The sequence below is a fragment of the Mustelus asterias genome, chromosome 21 (genome assembly GCF_964213995.1).
Source record: "Mustelus asterias chromosome 21, sMusAst1.hap1.1, whole genome shotgun sequence".
NCBI classification, from domain to species: domain Eukaryota; kingdom Metazoa; phylum Chordata; class Chondrichthyes; order Carcharhiniformes; family Triakidae; genus Mustelus; species Mustelus asterias.
This window is the reverse complement of record NC_135821.1, coordinates 60,437,403-60,461,088: the sequence shown is the minus strand read 5'-3', so window position 1 is coordinate 60,461,088 and position 23,686 is coordinate 60,437,403.

Below are 23,686 nucleotides of genomic sequence, written 5' to 3'. Positions count from 1 at the left end.
CCCTGCTTTTAAATGCACATCAGATGGAGTGAGGGAGTTAAAAGCTCCAGATTCTCTTCAAATCCACTTCCCAGCTTTGTATATTACTCTGATTGTGTACTTGCCGCATTGATTTTTTAGATACGCAGGAATGATCAACAACAACGTATAACCAGTAATTTCTGACAATAATGCAATTCACAGACTCCCTCCCATCCCCTCCACACAAACACATGCACACACAACATTTTCAGAAAAATTAACCTGTTCACTGAGCTGGAAGTAGCTATGCGGTGCTAAGGCATGAGGGTGGAGTGTTTGCTTTCGTTTCCTTGCAGAATAGAGTCAGGAACATCGGTGCTTTGTAATCTAACAATTGTGTGTATGTTTCAGGTCAGTTGCTAGCAGACTGGGTATTGAGAGTTCCGATTAGCAGCACAGCTTTGTTGAAAGTGGCCGTGTTTTCAACACACGAGACCAAGAGCAGGTTAGTTGTGTTTTGACAGAGTGCTGCACCAACAGATGATTGTTTTCTTCTCGTACCCTCCTGCGTCTGGCACAGGCCCCTGCTGTAAGATGATTGTTTCGTGCTCTTCCATGAACTTGTTCCCGTGTGCACTCATTCATTTTGTGAGCTTTGATACTGACCCTCCACGGGATGCTTCCCCCCCAAGTGTGCTGCTGAGTCCAATCCTGCGTTCACTCCACTGTCACACCCGGCCCTGAATCTTTCCAACGGCAGGACTCAGGGAACACATCCCCACTGACTGTGTCTGTGTGGGTTTGCTCCGGGTGCTCTGGTTTCCTCCCACAGCCCAAAGATGTGCGGGTTAGGTGGATTGGCCATACTAAGCTGCCCCTAGTGTCAGGGGGACTAGCAGGTTAAATATGCGTGGGGTTACGGGAATAGGACCTGAGTGGGACTGTGGTCGGTGCAGACTCGATGGGCCGAATGGCTTCCTTCTGCATTGTAGGGATTCTATGATTCTATGACTCCAGCAACCCAGCCGATTCCAGCAACCCCGATGCCATATTATGTTATAACGAGCATTGATCAGCATAAGGTGGGAATTCTGCCCTCACTTGAGAGGAAGTCCCACCCTTGGAGGTCTGCCAGTTAATCAGGTTGGCCGGCACCTCTCCAGTTGCTTCAGACACATCAGGCCAGAAGAGGCACTGCAGTGAGCTGCCTGGGACTAAGTCTCGGGACCCAGAGGACAGGTACGTGGCAGAAGCCCCAGGGCAGGGACATTAGGGAATGTCGGGGGCAGGGATCACAATGGAGGCAATTGAAGTCTCAGGGGATAGGCTGTGGGGCAAGGGAGGGAGGTCCAGAGGACCCTGGGCCTTAAGAGGAGGGTGTCCCCATAAGATGGGAGCTGCTGATCGAGCTGCCCCACCTTACCCCACCAAGATCAAATTTTGCATTTTTCTGCCTGCCAGCCTAAAAATTGGGGCATGGGTGGGTTTCCTGTCCAAGTCCCTGCCTGCCCCAGAGTGAAATTGCAACCAGGTCGGAGTGGGTGGGAACCTGGAGAGAATACTGTCATTGCAATTTCACTTTACCACCCCCTTCTTCAGAACCCACTGGGGAGGAGAGTAAAATCCTGGCCCTGGTCTTCCTAACAGCAACAACTCGCATTGACAAACTGCCTTTAACACTGTTAAAACATTTTAAGGCACTTCACAGAGCGATTATCCAACAAAGTTTGACACTGAGTCACATTAGGAGATATTAGGACTGGCGACCAAAAGCTTGGTCAAAGAAGTGGGTTTTACGGAGCATCTTCAAGAAAGTTAGAGAGGTTGAGGGAGGCCAGAGTTTAGAGCCCAGGCAGCTGAAGGCACCATTGCCTCTGTTGGATGGATGAAAATGGGGCATGCACTAGAGGCCATTATTGGTGGAGTGCAGAGATCCCGGAGGATTGAGTGAGAGGTAGGTGGGGGTGAGGCCATGGAGTGATTGGAAAATAAGGGTGAGAATGTTTTAAATTGAGGCTTTGTTGAACTGGAATGAAATGTAGTGAGCAATAGGACCTGGAGTGAGTTAGGGCAGCAGAGCTTTGGATGAAATTAAGTTCACAAAGAATGCAAGATGGAAGGCCAGCGGGGAGATCATTAGAATCATTTAGTCTTGAGGTAACATAGACTTCAGCAGCAATTGAGCTGGTCACTAGTCAGTTTTACAACTCAGGGAGCCAGGCGGTGAAGGATAGAACTAGAGTCTAGTCTCGTAAGTATTTACAGCAACACATATCATACCAGCATCACACTTTCAGCACGCTCCTATATATGTGAATACTGGTGAATCCCCAATTAATACCCAACGCTTGAATACAATTAGCCTCCTGTTGATAAACATTTAAGAATCTAGATCAAATAACTTAATCCCAGAGCTTTGAGGACACTTTTAGCATCAACTGAGAACAATCAACTCAGCATGGGAATAAGATCTAAGTGTTCAAATACCACACTGATTGATGACTTTATCCTGAGTGCAGACACTGTATAACGTAACAAAATTGTACAACATAGAAACAGCTCATTCAGCCCAACTTGTCTATGCCAATATTTATGCTCCATACTAACCTCCTCTCAATTTTAACATCTAACATTACAGACATATCCTTCTATTCCTGAACAGAAAATGCTGGAAAATCTCAGCAGGTCTGACAGCATCTGTGGAGACCGAAAAGAGCCAACATTTCAAGTCTGGGTGACTCTTCATCAGAGTCTCTCCGCAGATGCTGTAAGACCTTGCTGAGATTTTCCAGTATTTTCTGTTTACGTTTCAGATTCCAACATCCGCAGAATTTTGCTTTTATCCTTCTACCCCTTTCTCCTTCATGTACCTACCTATCTTCTCTTTACAGGCATCTATTCCATTCACCTCAACTACTCCTCTGGAGCAATTTTACTTTTTAATCTTCTTTAACTTCTGTTCAAATTCCTATTGTAACTATCAGTGACTATCTTGTGGATGGGATATTTCCCCCCAACACCCCCCCGTCACAGTGTGCTTTGTGGAGGCGGACATGACCTGCCATTGGTGGGTGGTGGGGTCTTCTGGTCCATGGGTTCTCCGGCAATGGAGGGTACAAACAATGGGAAACCCCATTGACAGTGGCACGACCGGAAGATCCCACACCAGCCTCTGCCTCCGCAAATCATGCTGCAAAGGGGGCAAGAAATTCCATGGGAATGGTTGAGAACTCCCGGACTGTGTTTCTGAGTTTTGAACTCCCCAACTTGTGGAGATACACTCAGCCAATGCATTCCAGTTAATTGAGATGCTAACAGCTTGCTGTGTGCTTTATCTCATGTCGCTATTGCATCTTTTGCCAATTACCCTAAACCTTTTCATTCTTGATCCTTCCAACAATGGGAACGATTTTTCCCTATCCGCTCCGTCTAGACACCTTAGCCGGAATTTTATCGGCCCGCCCACCATGGGAATCAGAGGAATGAGGGGTGGAGCATGGGAAGGTCCGTTGACCTCGGCCCTTTAAAACCTCTATCAAATTTCCTGTCAACATTCACTTCCCCAAGGAGAATAGATCCAGCTTTTCCAATCTATTTAAGTAAATGAATTTCCTCATCTCTAGAACCATTCTTGTGAATCTTTTCTGCACCCTCTCTGGTGCCGTCATAATTTTCCTAAAATCTGGTGCCCAGAACTGGAAGCAAAACGCCAGCTGAGGCCAAATCAATGTTTTGCATAAGATTAACATAACTTCCTTTTTGTACTCTATGGCCTTATTGATAAAGCCTAGCACATTATATGCTTTATTTAGGGCAGCACGGTGGTTAGCACCGCTGCCTCACAACACCAGGGACCAGAGTTCGATTCCCGGCTTGAGTCACTGTCTGTGTGGAGTCTGTACGTTCTCTCCGTGTCTGCGTGGGTTTCCTCCAGTTTCCTCTCTCAGTCCGAAAGATGTGCTGGATAGGTGCTTGGCTGTGCTCAATTCTCCCTCAGTGTACCAGAACTGGTGCCGGAGTGTGGTGACTAAGGGATTTTCACAGTAGCTTCATTGCAGTGTTAATGTAAGCCTACTTGTGACTGATAAATAAACTTTAACTTTAATTGCTCTCTCAATCTGTACTGCCACCTTCAATGATTTATGCACATTTACACCCAGGTCCCTCTGCTTCTGCATCCCCTTTAGAGCTTTATGTTGTTTCTCCATGTTCCTTCTATCAAAAAGGATCACTTCACAATTCTCTACATTAATTTACATCTGTGATTATTCCTCCCATTCCACCAATCTGCCTACATTGATGTTCTACATTATCCTGCTCATAATTCACAATATTTCCAAGTTTTGTATCATCCGCAAATTTTGAAATTGTGCCCTGTGCACCAAGGTCTCAGTCATTTATATCAGGAATAGCAGGTACCCTAACTCAGACCCTTCGAGAACTCCACAATGAAACTTTCCCAAGTCCAAAAAACACCTATTAATCTTACTCTCTTTCCTGTCACTCTGTCAATTTTGTATCCACGCTGCTACTATTCTTGTTGTTCTTTGCTCACCGGTCTGCTGTGTGACACTTTATCAAATACCTATTGGAAGTCCATTTACACTACGTCAACAGCATTGCCCCTCATCAACTCTCTCTTTACCTCATCAAACTACTCAAATAAGTTAGTTTCCTGTTATGGGTACATTGTAAATCCTTTTTGCATGCTCTCCAATGCTTCCATATGCTTTTAGTAAAATGGAGACCGGAACTATGCACAGTACTCGAAGTGTGATCAAAGCAAAGTTCTATAAAAGTTTCACTTTACAACTAGGATCATTGTTCTCCCAAGTAATAGCAAGCAACAGTCCCTTTGAGTGGCAACTGTACCTTGAGTGATGAATGACTCTAACTGGAAGAAATCAAGTGATTTCCTAAAAAGCATTTCCACCTCATTCTCTACCTACACTTACACATTGTAACTATAGTAACAAAATGATTTCAACCACTTATTCATCCCAGTCTTGGTCATCAGTGTCTTGTACCATGGACCTGGTTATTATAATCAGGTGTTTAAGCACACACCCAGGCAAAAAGGGGAGTTTTCCAATTGTGAATGCTTGGCGTATTGATTTGAATGGGCGAGAGAGACTGAAACATGTGTGCCACAATATGTGCTTCTGACAAATGGGGCTTTGCATTATAGTATAAAGGTGAACAATGTACCCTGTAGTCTAATGGGCCAAATCATAAAAGTTGACCTTTTTCTTGCAATTAAGTGGGCCAACAGCACACATCATTGCACCAAATCCAGATGAAACAGCATGATGGACTGAATGGTCTTTCCTATTGTTTGCTTGTGAATATCAGAAAGACTTGCATTTCTGTAGCATCTTTCATGACCTCAGGACAACCCCAAAGGCTTTACAGCTCGTGATTTTGATTAGGTTTGATTTGATTTAATTTATTATTGTCACATGTATTAACATACAGTGCAAAGTATTGTTTCTTGCGCTATACAGACAAAGCATACCATTCATAGAGAAGGAAAGGAGAGGGTGCAGAATGTAATGTTACTGTCATAGCTAGGGTGTAGAGAAAAATCAACTTAATATGAGGTAGGTCCATTCAAAAGTATGATGGCAGCAGGGAAGAAGCTGTTCTTGAGTTGGTTGGTATGTGACCTCAGACTTTTGTATCTTTTTCCTGATGAGAGAAGGTCAAAGAGAGAATGTCCGGGGTGCGTGGGGTCCTTTTCTGAGGCAGTGGTAAGTATAGACAGTGTCAATGGATGGGAGACTGGTTTGAGTGATGGATTGGGCTACATTCACAACCCTTTGTAGTTTCTTGCGGTCTTGGACAGGGCAGGAGCCATACCAAGCTATGATACAACCAGAAAGAATGCTTTCCATGGTGCATCTGTAAAAGTTGGTGAGAGTCGTTGCGGGCATGCCAAATTTCCTTAGTCTCCTGAAAAGTAGAGGCATCGGTGGGCTTTCTTAACTATAGGGTCGGCATGGAGGAGCCACTGTGAAGTGTGATGACGTTGTAAAGTAAGAAATGCAAGCAACCAATTTGTGCATAGCAAGATCCAACAAACAGCAATCTAGTAATGACCAGATAATCAATTTTTGTGATGTTAATTGAAGAATAAGGAAGTGTCAAGAATGCCAGCTTCTCTGAAATCATACCATGGAATCTCTTACATTGTGGCTAAAACAAAATAGATCCCTTTCAAAACGTACTTTTAAAAAATTCATTTGTGGGACATGGGCATCGCTGACTGACCAGTATTTATTGCCCATCCCTAGTTGCCCTTGAGAAGGTGGTAGTGAGCTGCCTTCTTGAATCACTGCAGTCCATGTAGGTTGACCCACAATGCTGTTAGGGAGGGAATTCCAGGATTTTGACCCAGTGACTGCGAAGAAATGGCGATGTATTTCTAAGTCAGGATGGTGAGTGGCTCGGAGGGGAACTTGCAGGTGATGGTGTTCCCATGTATCTGCTGCCCTTGTCCTTCTAGATGGAAGTGGTCATGGGTTTGGAAGGTGCTGTCTAAGGATCTTTGGTGAATTGCTGCAGTGCATTTTGTAGATAGCACACACTGCTGCTACTGAGCATCGGTGGTGGAGGGAGTGGATGTTTGTGGATGTGGTGCCAATCAAACGGGCTGCTTTGTCCTGGATGGTGTCAAGCTTGTTGAGTTTTGTTGGAGCTGCACCCGTCCAAGCAAGGGCTGCTTAATTATGAGAATATATTTAAATCTGTTATAGCAGGAGCAATGATTAGAAAATTGTGGGGTACTGTTGGGAGTTCATTGAACCATACGGCACAGAAAGAGGCTTTTTGGCCCATTATGTCTGTACAGGCTCTTTGAAAGATCTAACCAATGAGCTCAGGTTTCATGCTCTTTCCCTGTGGCCCTGTTCCTCTTCAAGTGTATATCTGATCACAACACCAAGATTTGAGCGCGCGTGTTTGGTGAGTGCAGGATTACGTTCAGCTGTCCAGCCCCTTGCATTGGAATAGCCTGCTGGTACTCACTGTCTAGGCTTGAGTAAAATACCAGAGGGTTAGCCGGGGATGGGCAAAACTATAGCCCTGTATCTTCATAAGAAGTGGGGAGAAATTGGGGACAGTTTACAGGAAAAGAATAAATACGAGCAATATATTTTCATAGCCTAACAGCTGAGTTTTATTTCCTCTACCAGTGTATTGATTAATGTGACAAAAACAGATTAATGACTGTGTAACAATAATGCATGGCCACACAAGCATTTCAACATTCACTGCCAGAGCAAATTAAGTTCCTCGGCTTTGAGGCATCAAAAGATTAACTAATTTGTCACCGAATTAGTTCCTTCCATGTCTGACTCAATAGATGGAGAATATCGGCACCACCCTCAGAATATATGACATCTGTGTTTACACATTCACAAGGAACATGTAGGCACAGATGGCATATATTCTGAGGGTGCTTTTTTTTTAAGACCAATCGCTATGTCTTTGTGGGCTACAAATGGGTGGAGGTAATCATAAACATGAACTTCTATTTTGTTTAAGATCGAGTGCCATGAATAAAAATTTAGTTAATCGATTCCGACAAAGATGCTTCACTCCAGGGGGAAAGCATTACTCCCCCGGTTTCAGAGACATTGTTTTGTGCTTTAATAAGGTTAACATATTCCAATCCAATTGCTCCGCAACACGGTAGCACTGGAATTTCAAAAAGCACATGCAATAACACACTTGTCAGCTTGGATATCTGTGCAGATGTCTGTACGTTTCAGTTTCCAGACCCAGCTTTCTACATCTATATGATAAGCCAATTCTATTCTAACAATGAGTAGAGTCCATTCAACACTCAGTGAGCGAGAGGATTAAAAAGTCCCATTTAGAGCAGAGTGCAATCGACATGATAAAAGCAAATTACTGCGGATACTGGAATCTGAAACAAAAAAAAACAGAAAATGCTGGAAAATCTCAGCAGGTCTGACAGCATCTGTGGAGAGAGAATAGAGCCAACGTTTTGAGTCTGGTCCGGAACTTTATTGAAGTCTCAGTTGAAAGGTCAGCCACAAGGAGTCATCAGTTCAAGGTGAGGGGCAGGAGGTTTAGGGGGGATGTGAGGAAAAATTTTTACTCAGAGGGTGGTGACGGTCTGGAATGCGTTGCCTGGGAGGGAGGTAGAGGCAGGTTGCCTCACATCCTTTCAAAAGGTTTCCTCTGGGTGCTTTGGTTTCCTCCCACAGTCTGAAAGATGTGCTGGTTAGGTGCCTTGGCCGTGCTAAATTCTCCCTCAGTGTGCCCGAATAGGCGTCGGAGTGTGACGAATAGGGGATTTTCACAGTAACTTCATTGCAGTGTTAATGTAAGCCTACTTGTGACACTAATAAAGTAAACTTAAACTTGGGATGAGCACTTGGCAAGTCATAACATTCAAGGCTGTGGGCCAAGTGCTGGTAGATGGGATGAGGTGGGAGTTCAGGTGTTTCTAATGTATTGGTGCAGACTCTATGGGCCGAAGGGCCTCATCTATGATTCTATGAGGTGGAGGCAGTGAGGTGGTGAGAACCTGTCATGCTCCTGCCTGACTCGATGTGCCACCTCCCCGTCACCAAATACACCACCGGGGAGGGCATTACATTGCGTACAATTTCTTTATTAATTTCATCTTCACCCGTGGGGCTCCAAGAGTTAATTTCAATTCTGGATTGTGTAAAAAAAAGTCTCACCCTTTTCTGATGCCTGAGCTCAGTCTACATTGTTGCTATGCAGGAGCTTTTGTTACTAAGCAACATCAGAAAGAGAACCAAATGATTTGAAATGCCTTTAAATAACCTTCCACTAACATGAGTTGGGAGTTTGAATCTGTCGGAACTCTTCTTCTCCATATTCACAGATATTATAATAGTTGCAATTGATCAGAGTCTTTAAAAGCTTCATATAAAAAATTTTCAGCTACCCTATGGTTTCAGTTAACTTACTTGTACCACTTTTCATTTACTCACCTCTTTTCCTGACAATCGAGGAGAATGTGGCTCCATCCATCCTTTTGTCTTAGCCGTGTAACCATTCTTCATCTCTGAGCCGATACAATAAGGGGGCCTGAAATTCCTGGAACCCCTTCCCTTCTCCATTGGGTGGGGAACCAAAGGAATGTCCCAAAATGACACGGGTGTCTGTTCGCTTCCCGTAAATAGCTCCATAGGAATTGGAACAGGGTTAAGACTGGAGCAGACTGACTGTCTGGAGACAGACTGACTGGAGCAATTCACTAAGGCTCCTTAGGCAGCAGTTTCCAAACCCGACGTCCTCTATCACCAAGAAATACACCACTTGGAATACTGTGTACAGTTCTGGTCACCCTATTATAGAAAGGATATTATTAAACTAGAAAGAGTGCAGAAAAGACGTACTAGGATGCTACCGGGACTTGATGGTTTGAATTATAAGGAGAGGCTGGGTAGACTGGGATTTTTTTTGCTGGAGCATAGGGGGCTTAGGGATGATCTTATAGAGGTCTATAAAATAATGAGGGGCAAAGGGCAGCTAGATAGTCAAAATCTTTTCGCAAAAGTAGGGGAGTCTAAAACTAGAGGGCATAGGTTTAAGGTGAAAAGGGAGAGGTACAAAAGGGTCCAGAGGAGCAGTTTTTTCACACGGAGGGTGGTGAATGTCTGGAACCAGCTGCCAGAGGTAGTAGTAGAAGCGGGTGCAATTTTGACTTTTAAAAGGGTGTAAACAGTTACATGGATAAGATGGGTATAGAGGGGTATGGGCCAAACGTGGGCAATTGGGACTAGCTTAATGGTCAAAAAAGGGTGGCATGGACAAGTTGGGCTGAAGGACCTGTTTCCATGCTGTAAACCTCTATGACTCTATGGCTGGAATTTTACCGGCATGCCGATTCCAGGGGCGGGTGAGGCTCGGAGAACGGCATTCTCCATTGGCCTCGGACGGGATCGTATGAACCTCGGGCGGACATGCCGGTAAAATCCCATCCTATAACTCTAAGAAGGACAAGGACAGCAGATGCATGGGAACAGCACCACCTGCAAGTTCCCCTCCAAGATGCATACCATCCTGACTTGGAACTCTCTCACCATTCCTTCACTGTTGCTGGGTTAACATCCTGGATAATAGCACTGTAGATGTTCCTACATAAAAATTCCGGCCTAGTCGGTGATACACAAGTCCTGTGGAAGAATTTTTCAAAAGCCTTGCCTTGTAGTACCTACAGGGCTAGGGAGAGGCCTACAGGAACTTCAGGTCCTGAACGCTACAGGGCAGTGGTAAAGCATCACAATGAAGCTCACACTGTCCATCAGCTTTTCATTCTTTACTCATTTGTGGGACATGGGCATCGATGGCTGGCCAGTATTTATTGCCCATTTCTAGCTGTCCTTGAGAAGGTGGTGGTGAGCTGCCTTCTTGAATCACTGCAGTCCATATGCTGTGGGTTGACCCACAATGCCGCTAGGGAGGGAATTTCAGGATCTTGAGCAGGCAACTGCAAAGAAATGGCGATATATTTCCAAGTCAAGATGGTGAGTGGCTTGGAGGGAAACTTGCAGGTGGTGGTGTTCCCACGTATCTGCTGCCCTTGTCCTTCTAGATGGAAGTGGTCATGGGTTTGGAAGGTGCTGCCTAAGGATCTTTGGTGAATTTCTGCAGTGCATCTTGTAGATAGTACACACTGCTGCTGCTGAGTGTCAGTGGTGGAGGGATTGGATGTTTGTGGATGTGGTGCCAATCAAGCAAGCTGCTTTGTCTTGGGTGGTTTCAAGTTTTCTCAATGTTGTTGGAGCTGCACCCATCCAAGCAAGTGTGGAGTATTCCATCACACTCCTGCCTTGTAGATGGTGGACAGGATTTGGGGAGTCAGGAGGTGAGTTACTCGCCACAATATTCCTAGCCTCTGACCTGCTCTAGTAGCCACTGTGTTTATAGCAGCCAATTGATAATGATCAGGAAGGGAGCCATGTTCATCTCTCTCTTTCTCTATTGAAGCAAGCTATACAACAACAATTTCCATTTTTATAGCATCTTTAAAACTGCAAAATATCTCAAGATGTTTGAGTGGAAAATAATAAAACGTAAATTGATGACACTGAACCGAAGAAGGAGATATTAGGACAGCTGGACAATGACGTTTTTTTTGGAGGTGAGAGAAGTGGAGATGTTTGAGGACAGATTTTCTTAGCTGATGGGGTGAAGAAATCTGAGGTGCAGAAGTGGACAGAGTTGGAGGCACACAGGAAAATAGAGGAGTATGGGTAGAAGGTCACAGAGATAGGAAAGGGCAAGGGCCTGCTGGGATTTTTACATGAAGATGAGAATTTTACAGTTGAGGCATTGCCGGACCGGGAACCAATGTAGGACAGCAGTGATGGGTGAACACGACCTGATGCAAGTTGGGATGCAGGCTCCCGAATTTTGGATGAGCTGGAGTTTACGGTGGATGGAAGATTGGAGGCCAACTTGAACAGCATTGGAATATTTAAGTCTACAAGTGGCAAAGAAAGGGATGAGTTGGAAAAATATTCCTGTTGTCCTGGCTGACATTAGCTGACTTAGTGCAAGATATGAATTGCATCTGGGTTCTTACCTACCGTTATAGTCATACCTCATGAAACAGTATGGGTGGCATGGTGACACAATGGGCGACATGGTGGCACAGTGGTTAGCACTGCTGCTTCATAGCGCCAAGGACCCAGATTCAATTCCAGCCTTGGGTGACTGCCTGTGTGGAGTTTGCATGTTCTCCCTGTGTTCGTTCGCATGTGTTTACTCCGGGTGCTCCGGTTTCCTCTCACACTCCAAAGATGTGCGGGTCAGGTTGATTGGCCATGCTAAATTGCCCCTTAATGTCAGGGGGACTAGCACAGTAGATACATGGGGTTATGTGGATAGGACCTGGGTGGGATTATTGTTGGTGCAGGCTCGATGGGCTGAATGGCTTCCTTCTGCACTGTAGGGATTCCATGATTGTTTTATGAGAAAACTACTGAGGGAACTCTATCCAGAACAGGAAAATAACCTATCCCATTGTGCCACCTCATCTCTGATTCCAGCATGGATAAAAATTCAAAAATGAGACAATTGAAAGCCGTAGCACAACAGAACTCTGGACTCAAGTGGATGATGTGAGCTTGATTCTGTCCAATGTCTTTGTGCATTGGCAATTGATTGCTCTTCTGCACCAGGGCCACAGGCTCACATGTCTTGCCTCAGATCCTCCTAAGGATAAAGCAGACCAGAGCAATCAACCAAAAGCTCACAATCAGAAGGTCTCAGAGTTTCCATGTTCAGTAAATTAGATCTGTCCAGTTTTCAATCTCACTGGAGGTCTGGTGTTATTTCTTAAAGAAGCACAATAAAATCTCAAATTAGAGATAGGAAACAGCATCAACATGGCATGTTTGTCCAGAGATCTCTGAAAGCAGAAGGGCATGTTAGTAGGGTGGTACAAAAGGCATATGGGACACTTGCCTTTATCAGTCGAACCATAGATTACAAGAGAAGGGAAGTCATGTTGGAGCTGTATAGAACTTTGGTGAGGCCACAGCTAGAACACAGTGTGCAGTTCTGGTTGCAAAATTAAAGGAAGAATGTGATTGCACTGGAGGGGTTGCAGAGGAGATTCACCAGGATGCTGCCTGGGATAGAGCATTTAAGTTATGTAGAGAAGTTATGGATAGGCTTGGGTTGTTTTCATTGGAGCAGAGAAGACTGAGCAGCCACCTGATTGAGGTGGAAAAGATTACGAGGGGCATGGACTGAAAGGATAGGAACGGCTGTTCCCCTTAGTGAAACATCAGCCATGAGGTCCAAGGTGAAGGACAGGAGGTTTAGGGGGGATGTGAGGAAAATCCTTTTTACCCAGAGGGTGGTGATGGTCTGGAATGCGCTGCCTGGGAGGGTGGTGGAGGTGGGTTGCCTCACATCCTTTAAAAAGAGCACTTGACACATCATAACAATCCAGGCTATGGGCCAAGTGCTGGTAAATGGGATTCAGTGGGAGGTCAGGTGTTTCACATGTGTCAGTACAGACTCGATGGGCCAGAGGGCCTGTCCTGCACTGTATGATTCAATGATTCTATGAACATAAACTTACAATATTGTCATCTTTCTTCAAAAACATAGAAATTAATTGAACCAACGTTAAGCAATAGCCAACAGCCATGGAGAAGCAATATTGGATCACCAGGAACCTCTGATTAATGCCAGATAATTTCACTGATCTGCAGCAGAAGTTGTGGGAAGTCTAGCTGTGCTGATTTAATTGAATTTTGGTGACGGTGGTTGAAGGTGATCAAATATCTCCGAGGAGATAATACTTTCAGTGCCATAGAGAGAGGCGATGGAAAGTAAGGCCAGGGTTAAATAGCAGAGTTCTGAACAGGAGGTGAGTGTTCTCCAATTTTGTTTGATTACCCTCAGGGAGCAGATGGTATTTATACAAAGCGTTCCTTCTTAAGATTAAATGCATGCGATATATGGTAGAATGCTCCTGATATTAAACAGTAGCACTCCGAGGTAAGAGAGACCAAAGAATAATAAAGTTAAAGGTGACCCGTGAGTCAGAAATGTATAATATCAGGAGTGAGGTAAATAGAGTGAAAAAGAACAGGCTTTGAGAAATGAGGAAACAGTTAAAGAAACTAGAAGGAAGTACTGCATTCAATCCTGGACATCGCAGCTTAGGATGTATATATTGACCTTGGAGGGAGTGCAAAGTAGATTCAGCAGAATGATACTGGAGATAAAATGACTAAATTACGATGACAAGTATGCAGATGGGGCTTAAATTTCCTTTAGTATGGAGGATTAGAGTTGATCCAATTTAACTCTTTAGGATAATTAAAGGATTGGAAAGGGTAGATAGAGACTGTTTCCTTGTGTGGGGGGAGTCCAGAACCAAGGGGATGCGATCTTCCTGCCCATTCACGCCACGCTCCCGCTGCAAGCGAGGTCAGAGAATTTGACGGCCAGCCAAATCTCCGTTCATTGTGGTGGGGTGAGAAGATCCTGCCGGCGTGAAGAGTAGTAAGATTCCGGCCAAGGTCTTTAGGGATGACGTCAGGAAGCACCTCTTCAGACAAAGGATAGCGGAAATCAGCAATTGTCTCTCCCCCCAAAAAAACTTGCAAAGCTGGCGGGGTCAATCAGAAACTTACAAAGTGAGATTGATGGATTTTTATCTGACAAGGATACTAAACTGGTTGAGGAAGCAAGCCAGATAGGTTGGTTTAAGATAGCAATCACCCATGATGTGATTGAATGATGGAACATGCTTGAGGAGCTCAGCAACACAGCTAATCCTGTCAGTCAATTGGAGTGTCTTCCACCTGGGTGGTTGTGGAATTTAAACATGTTTCTGATTCCATGCCTCATCCAGATCTAAACAGTACGTCCGAGGTTCCTTCCCAGTTCTGTTCCGCAGAATCCCTACAATGTAGAAGGAGGCCATTTGACTCATCAAGTCTACATTAACTCTCTGAATGAGCATCTTACCCAGGCACCACCTACCCCGCCCCAGCAACCCCGCACATTTACCATGGTTAATCCATCTAAGTGACATTAAGGGTCAGAGCATTGATACAAGGAGTCCCTCACAATATTGATGCGTGATGTACTAAGTGGTAAAGACTTCTGACAGAAATTGCAGTCAGTACCTTTCAGCTGGACTTCCATCATAAGCAGTTGGAGCTGTTTGTAATATCTTAGCAGATGGCTAAATATATATTCATACCTGCTGCAGCCAATCCACAAATTGACAGGGGCTAACCAATTGGCATTAAACGGGAAAATATAAGCATGCATGTTGAGATGCTGTTGCCAAATTTGGGATCCCTAAATTGTGTTGCAGAGTGAAGCGCTCATAGCTCTACACATTATCCTTTGTAGCACTACATCTCCTCAATAGGGTCAACCATGGCTCAGATGGTAGTTCTCTTGTCTCTTAATTATATGGCTTCCGGCACAACTCCCACACCTGGGCTTAAGCCCAAAAGTTAAAGCTGACACTTAAACGCACTGCTGAGGGAGTGCTGCACTGTCAGAGGTGCTGCCTTTGGGATGAAATATTAAACTGAGGCCCCATCTGCCTGCTCGGGGCAGATTTGGCAGTGTTCTGAAAAAGAGGAAGAGATGACACCTGGCCACACCTGGAGTACAGTTTTGGTCTCCTTATTTGAGAAAGGATATACCGGCACTGGAGAGGGTGCAGAGGAGATTCACTAGGTTGATTCCGGAGTTGAGAGGGTTGGTTTATGAGGAGAGACTGAGTAGACTGGGGCTATACTCATTGGAATTCAGAAGAATGAGGGGAGATCTTATAGAAACATATAAGATTATGAAGGGAATAGATAAGATAAAAGCAGGGAATTTGTTTCCACTGGCAGGTAAAACTAGAACTAGGGGGCATAGCCTCAAAGTAAGGGGAAGCAGATTTAGGACTGAGTTGAGGAGGAACTTCTTCACACAAAGGGTTGTGAATCTGTGGAATTCCCTGCCCAGTGAGGCTACCTCATTGAATGTTTTTAAGGCAAGGATAGATAAATTTTTGAACAGTAGAGGAATTAAGGGTTATGGTGAGCGGGCAGGTAAGTGGAGCTGAGTCCACGAAAAGATCAGCCATGATCTTATTGAATGGAGGAGCAGGCTTGAGGGGCCAGATGGCCTACTCCTGCTCCTAGTTCTTATGTTCTTATGAGTTATCTCCTGCATTCTGGCTAATATTCATTCCTCAAGCAACATCATAGAAACAGCTTACCTGATCATCTTCACATTGCTCCTTGTGGAAGTTTGCTGGGTAAATTAGCTATCGTGTTTCCTACATTAAAAGAGTAACAAAACTTCAAAAGTACTTCAATGGCTGGAAAATACTTTGCGATGCCTATTTGCCACAAAAACACTTTATAAATGCAGATTTTTCTTTTTGCATTAAAGGAACAAGCAGCTTTATGCTGCTGCAAAAGAAATGGGTCAGAAAAATGAGAAAACAAGAAACTGAGGCAGATAAAAGAAAGTGAGAGAGAAACTGAGGACATGCCTTTAAGAGAAAGCAGCATGACATCACCAGAAGGGAAGTGTGTTATGCGATCCAGTTTTAATTTCACTTTTGTCCTTGAGCAGAGCACACAGCACATGGCCTGTTGTACCTTTTTCAAGCTTTCAACCTCTATATAAATATTTCCATGTGCTTCTTCTCAGTAAATGGATCCATAGCGTGTTTACGCAATCCCTAATGAGTGATTGGTGCCTTTATACTATTATAAAAATATGACATGGTATTCAGCAGAGGCCAGCAGGATGACAGCAAGTACAGATATATGGACAACCTTATAACATGTTGCATGACATGAGATGTCCTGTGATGCTTTGGTCACAGTGCAACAGGGTTGCAGAGTCAAAGTGCGTCGAAACTGCAAAGTGATGACTGCACAGAAATGCTTTGGAGACACGTTGCTGAGATAGTGCTCAAATAAAGACTTGCTAAGCAGATGGATCCCATGTGGTGAGATTGCAGTCTTGTGAGTGGGACAGTGCATCTAGAGGACCAGCAGCAGGTTAACTCAGTCAGGAAAGGTGAGTGACCAGGACTAGATTGATAGCGAGCAAGGGAGAGTCAAACAAAAAAACCCAAAAAGGCCATAAAAAATCAGACCAGAGAAGGTTGTGATTACAACTGGTGAAGCTTCGGAAAAGCCCATGAAGGCACCTACAGTGACACTCATCCCAGGACTATGGGAATATCAAAGGGATATTCTCAACATGTCCACAAAATTTTCCAGTTTGAATTGGGAGGCAGCTGAAGTTTAAACAGAATACAGAGCCATGGCTCCTTGATTCAGGTGTGCCTGAACCAGACAACCAAGCCATAAAAGTTCACCTAGAAATTAGGAACGAAGCTCTATAAAGGCTGAGCATGTTAGGATGGCAGAAGGGCTAAAAGATCCCCAAAAAGATATGGATTATGTTGTAAGACGGGCTCAGGTTCAGGTTAAACTTCCAATTTCATCAACTAGAGTTCATATCACTTTGACAACAACCTACGGAATCCATAGTCCACTTCATCAGCAGATGCAGAGAAACGAGTACATACTGTGATTTTCCCAATGCAGAGCTAGTAGACAGAATTATTCAGTTGCTGATTGCATCAACTCCCATGGAAGCATTCCAGAAAGATTTGCTGGACAAGTTCAAAACAAATAGGCTGGAATTTTACCGTCCCGCCTACCACGGAATCGGAACGGGCGAGGGTCGGACAATGGAAATGTCCGTTGACCTTGGATGGGATTTTATGGCATCAGAACAAGCGAGACTGTAAAATGGTGCCCATAGGATCAAAGAGCTACTCGAGGACGGTGTAAGTACCAAGCAATCGTCACATGTTGATGAAACTAACAGATTCTTAGTATGACCCCAATTGGTGAACCACTTGCTAGAACAAACATAGCAAAACATGCGGTAGGTGTGGACCACTGAATGCCCCAAGGAAATGCCCAACTTTCCGGCAATTCTGCAAGGCATGTGGCAGAAAGGGCCATTGGCAGCGGCAGTACATTAGAGCAAAAGCTAATGCAGCTACAATAAAGTGTGCACTGATCCAAACAGACCATACACAATGGGTACATTCAAGCAATAAGAATAACCATCTGGTATCCCTGTCTGAAACATACACATGAGATGATTGACAAACTAGAAAATGGTGATGATGTGCGTAACAAGACAAAGAGCGGTGAGCGCATGTTTTACACCATCAATCTCGTGAAGAACATCAATGCTATCACACTGTCCAAAGTATTTGCCAAAATCCAATTTATCTGTCCTAAGAAAACTGGTAACTACTCATTATTGGTCAAGATTGACACAGGGGCTAGTGCCAACATATTATCCCTGAGAATTCTAAAAGACATGTATCCGCAGACTTGGCAGATCATGGCGAAACCTACTACTGTGAAAATGCCAGTGTAGAATGGTTCACTCATTCTGTATGCAGGATCCATTGTCCTGGAGTGCAAGTACAATCAATCCTCCTCACAGATGTTCTATATACTGGAGACTAAAAGCCCAGTGATTGATGGTCCATCAACGTGACATCTCCTTGCACTAATGACAATAGTCAGACACCACAAGGTAGATCCACCTCAGAGACTAAGTCGGTTAGGATTATATTCACTGGAGTTTAGAAGAGTCAGAGGGGACCTTATAGAAACTTATAAAATTCTAACAGGTTTAGACAAGGTAGATTCAAAAAGAATGTTTCCAATGGTGGGGAGTCCATAACTAGGGGTCATGGTTTGAGGATAAGGGGTAAACCTTTTAGAACTGAGATGAGGAGAAATTTCTTCACCCTGTGGGTGATGAATGTGTGGAATTCACTACCACCGAAAGTAATTGAGGCCAAAACGTGGTCTGACTTCAATAAGAAATTAGATATAGCTCTTGGGTCTAAAGGGATCAAGGGATATGGGGGCAAGAGGGATCAGGATATTGAATTTGATGATCAGCCATGACCAAAATGAATGGTGGAGCAGGCTCGAAGTCGGCCTACTCCTGCTTCTAATTTCTATGTTATCCGAACAGGCGCCAAAGTGCGGTGACCCGGGGGTTTTCACAGTAACTTCATCGCAGAGTTAATGTAAGCCTACTTGTGACACTAATAAATAAATGTAAAGTTCTTTGGGAGGGAGGAGAAAGTACCTTTTTAAAAAGAGGAGTGTTGTAATATGTTTTTAAGGCTTAATAGCAGCATGACATCACTGGAAGGGAAGGGTTTGTTGGACGGTCCAGTTTTAGTTTCACTTTTTCCCTGGAGTAGAGCATGCAGCACACAGCTCTGCTGCTGATGTCTTCATGCTTGCTACTTATGTATAAATGTTCCCATGTGCCGAGCTTCAATGAACCTATCGCATGTTTACCCAATCCCTAATGAGAGATTTCTGCCTTTATATCATTATCAGAAAGGTAAAACTGAGAGTGTGAGAGAGAGACTGGGAGAGGAAAATGAGCAGGGAATCAAGTATAAAAGATAAAATTGAGAGAGACAGAGAGAGAAGAATGGCTCAGCGGGGATTAAGGACAAAGGCACAACGGAGAAAGTAGAAGCTACATTTTCAGTTGCGTAAGTGATCTGTTAATCAAAAACCTCTGTACTGCATAAAAGGTAGCATACATTCATTTCTAGAAAGCCCTCCCTCCCCTTTACAAGAGAACACATTGTGGCTCCCACCCATTGTGATGTTTACATTTACCCTGCAGAGGATTAATGTAGCTTCATGTCAATGCACCGGTATATTCCATGTGACACCCAGTCTCATGCATTACGAGCTGTCACCTTTTCTTCAGTCATGTCTCACCGCTGCGAATAGAAATTCCACCTGCAGACGTCCTGTGCATTCAAAGTATTGCCGAGGGGCAGGTCATGGTGAGGGTGTTGCCATGGCTACGCCTGGTGTTCGCTAATGGAAGGACTGAGTACACATCCACTTGATTTCGCTTCCCAGTGCCAGAGGCTCGAGCAAGCTTGCTATTGTTGAGGTGTTCTGTCACATACATTAGAGCAGGTCAGGCTCAGACTCTACACCACCAGTGTGATTTTTGTTTTGTTGTTTATATTTCTCACACCGATAATATCTGTATAAATGAGGTTTTTTTTTTGTGTAGACTTGAGCCCCTGGGAAACGGGTCATCACTCACTCTGGCTCATTAAATGTGACAGATTCACTCCTACCGGCAAGAAACCCTGTCAGTCTGGGCTGGAACTGACCTTAGGCTCCAGACGTGAATGGACTGACTAATCATCTACTGTACCAACGGTTCCCCAACTCATTAAGGCTGAAATAGGGGACTCAATATACAAGGGAGGCAGGAATGAGGAGGGAGATTTGTTTTTCGATCAGAAACCTGCCTCCAGGGAGAAGCTGATTAAAGTTAAGATTTTCACATGGAGGAGATCTTAATTGGCATGGAGATGCATTCTCTGGAACAATTAAGGGTGGCAGGCGGGCCCTCAAAACTGGGTACTTCTCTCAAGCTGGATCAGAGGCCTCCCAGCTTGAGAGAAGTACCCAGCAGCAATGTGCAAGGTTAGCATCTGGGAGGTTACTGTAGTAAGTCCTTGGAGGTAGAAGTCCCTTCACCAAAATCCCTACATTGACCAGTCTGACAGCAGCATTCAGAGTGCTTTCAGTTAGCAGTCTACACTAGGAGGAACTGACACTCTGGTTAAGCACAGTAAGTAGTCTCACAACACCAGATTAAAGTCCAACAGATTCATTTGGTAGCACGAGCTTTCGGAGCACTGCCCCTTCATCAGGTGACTCACTTGATGAAGGAGCAGTGCTCTGAAAGTTCGTGCTACCAAATAAACCTGTTGGACTTTAACCTGGTGTTGTGAGACTTCTTACTGTGCCCACCCCAGTCCAACGCCGACGTCTCCACATCATGACTCCTGGTTAAGTACAAAGCAAGAGGCCCCCTGATTGGCCTATCAATTTGGCCCTTAATCAGGGAGTTCATATTCTAACAAGCCCACCTCAATAAGAACATAAGAACTAGGAGCAGGAGGAGGCCATCTGGCCCCTCGAGCCTGCTCCGCCATTCAATAAGATCATGGCTGATCTTTTCGTGGACTCAGCTCCACTTACCCGCCCACTCACCATAACCCTTAATTCCTTTACTGTTCAAAAATTTATGTATCCTTGCCTTAAAAACATTCAATGAGGTAGCCTCAACTGCTTCACTGGGCAGGGAATTCCACAGATTCACAACCCTTTGGGTGAAGAAGTTCCTCCTCAACTCAGTCCTAAATCTGCTCCCCCTTATTTTGAGGCCATGCCCCCTCGTTCTAGTTTCACCCACCAGTGGAAACAACTTCTCTGTCTCTGTGTTATCTATTCCCTTCATAATCTTATATGTTTCTATAAGATCTCCCCTCATTCTTCTGAATTCCAATGAGTATAGCCCCAGTTTACTCAGTCTCTCCTCATAAGCCAACCCTCTCAACTCCATAATCAACCTAGTGAATCTCCTCTGCACCCCCTCCAGTGCCAGTATATCCTTTCTGAAGTAAGGAGACCAAAACTGTACACAGTACTCCAGGTGTGACCTCACCAGCACCTTATACAGCTGCAACATAACCTCACTGTTTTTAAACTCCATCCCTCTAGCAATGAAGGACAAAATTCCATTTGCCTTCCTAATTACCTGCTGCACCTGCAAACCAACTCCTTGTGATTCCTGCACAAGGACACCCAGGTCCCTCCGCACAGTAGCATGCTGTAATTTTTTACGAATTAAATAATAGTCCATTTTACTGTTATTCCTACCAAAATAGATGACCTCACATTTACCAACATTTGTACTCCATTTGCCAGACCCTCGCCCATTCACTTAGACTATCTATATCCCTTTGCAGACTTTCAGCGTCCTCTGCACACTTGCTGTGCCACTCATCTTAGTGTCATCTGCGAATTTTGAGACACTACACTTGGTCCCCAACTCCAAATCATCTATGTAAATCGTAAACAATTGCGGTCCCAACACTGATCCCTGAGGCACACCACTAGTCACTGATCGCCAACCAGAAAAACACCCATTTACCCCCACTCTTTGCTTTCTGTTAGTTAACCAATCCTCTATCCATGCTAATACATTACCCGTAACACCGTGCACCTTTGTCTTATGCAGCAGTCTTTGGTGTGGCACCTTGTCAAATGCCTTCTGGAAATCCAGATACACCACATCCACAGGTTCCCCATTGTCCACTGTGCATGTAATGTTCTCAAAGAATTCCATAAAATTAGTCAAGCATGACCTGCCCTTCTTGGACCCATGCTGTGTCTTACCAATGGGACAATTTATATCCAGATGTCTCGCTATTTCTTCCTTGATGATAGATTCAAGCATTTTCCCTACTACAGAAGTTAAGCTAACCGGCCTATAGTTACCTGCCTTTTGTCTACCTCCTTTTTTAAATAGTGGCATCATATTTGCTGTTTTCCAATCTGTGGGAACCACCCCAGAGTCCAGCGAATTTTGGTAAATTACCACTAGTGCATTTGCTATTTCCCCCGCCATCTCTTTTAGTATCCTGGGATGCATTCCACTAGGACCAGGAGACTTGTCTACCTTTAGCCCCATTAACTTGCCAACACTACCTCTTTTGTGATAATGATAGTTTCTAAGTCCTCACCTGCCATAGCCTTCCTGTCATCAATTTTAGACAAGTTATTTGTGTCTTCCATTGTGAAGACCGACACAAAATACCTGTTCAATGTCTCAGCCATTTTCTCATTTCCAGTTATTACATCCCCCTTCTAATCCTCTAAAGGACCAATGTTTACTTTAGCCACTCTTTTTCGTTTTATATATTTGTAGAAAGTTTTGCTATCTGTTGCTATCAATTGCCTGATTAAAGTCACTACAGTTACACAGGAAAACTTTAACTAAGAAACATGAAAAACAGCCATGCCACTGCAATGGATAGGAGTGTGCGTGTGTGTGTGTGTAGGGGGGGGGGGGGGGGGGGGGGCGGTTTACCCACTCAATGGCATACCTTCTAGAAGGTGGTCTTTGGCTGCACCCCCACCAAGTCAGGCAGGGAGAGCCTGTAGGCCTGTGAGGAACGCCAGCACCAGAAACAGCCCAGGATTTCAGCACTGGATCCACAAACCAAGGAAGCAAAGCCCTCAAACTTGTGGCCACATTTACCATGAGCTTGCTGCGAGTGCAGTGTAAAGACAATGTCCCTAATGCACCAGGCCCCGGGCTTTACTGGGAGTTTCTGGAAGTCTTTGCATTACAAATTTGGAATTAAATAGCCTAAAGATTAACATGAAACCATTGTCAATTGTTATAAAAACAGATCTGGTTCGGTAATGTCCTTTAGAGAAGGAAATCTGCCATCCTTACCTGATCTGGCCTAACATGTGAATCCAGATCCATAGCAATGTGGTTGACTCTTAACTGTCCTCTGAAAAGTCCTAGCAAGCCACTCAGTTGTATCAAACCTCTAAAAAGTATGGCATCCAGTCAAACATGGGCAAGGAAACTACCTGCTCATTACCACGTATTCCTCCCTCCCCCACCCCCCCTCAGCTGCGGAATCAGTACCATGTTGAAAATACTTGGGGGAAGTACTGAAGGTGGCGAGGGCACAAAATGTACTCTGAGTGGGGGATTTCAATGTCCATCACCAAGAGTAGTTCGATAACACCACAACGTCAGCAACGCAGAATTGTACTCAACCACAATCTGTTACCTCATGGCCCGACATATCCCCTAATCTGCCACTACCATCAAACCAGGGATTAAGCCCTGATTCAATGAGTGCAGGAGGACATGGCAAGAGCAGAAGCAGGCATACCTAAAAATGAGGTGCCCTCCTGGTGAAGCTACACAACATAGGAATACTTGCATGCCAAACAGCATAGCAGGATATGTTAGACAGAGCTTAGCAATTCTGCAATTAATGTATCAGATCTGCAGTCCTACCAGATCCAGTGGTGAATAGTGAAGGACAATTAAACAACTCGTTGGAGGAGGAGGCTCCACAAATATCCCCATCCTCAATGATGGAGGAGCCCAGTATATCAGTGCAACAGATAAAGCTGAAACATTTACAACGATCTTCAGTTAGAGGTACTGAGTGGATGAAGGCCTCCCCAGAGGTCTCCAGCTTCATAGGCATAAGTCTTCAGCTAAATCAATTCACTCCACATGATATCAA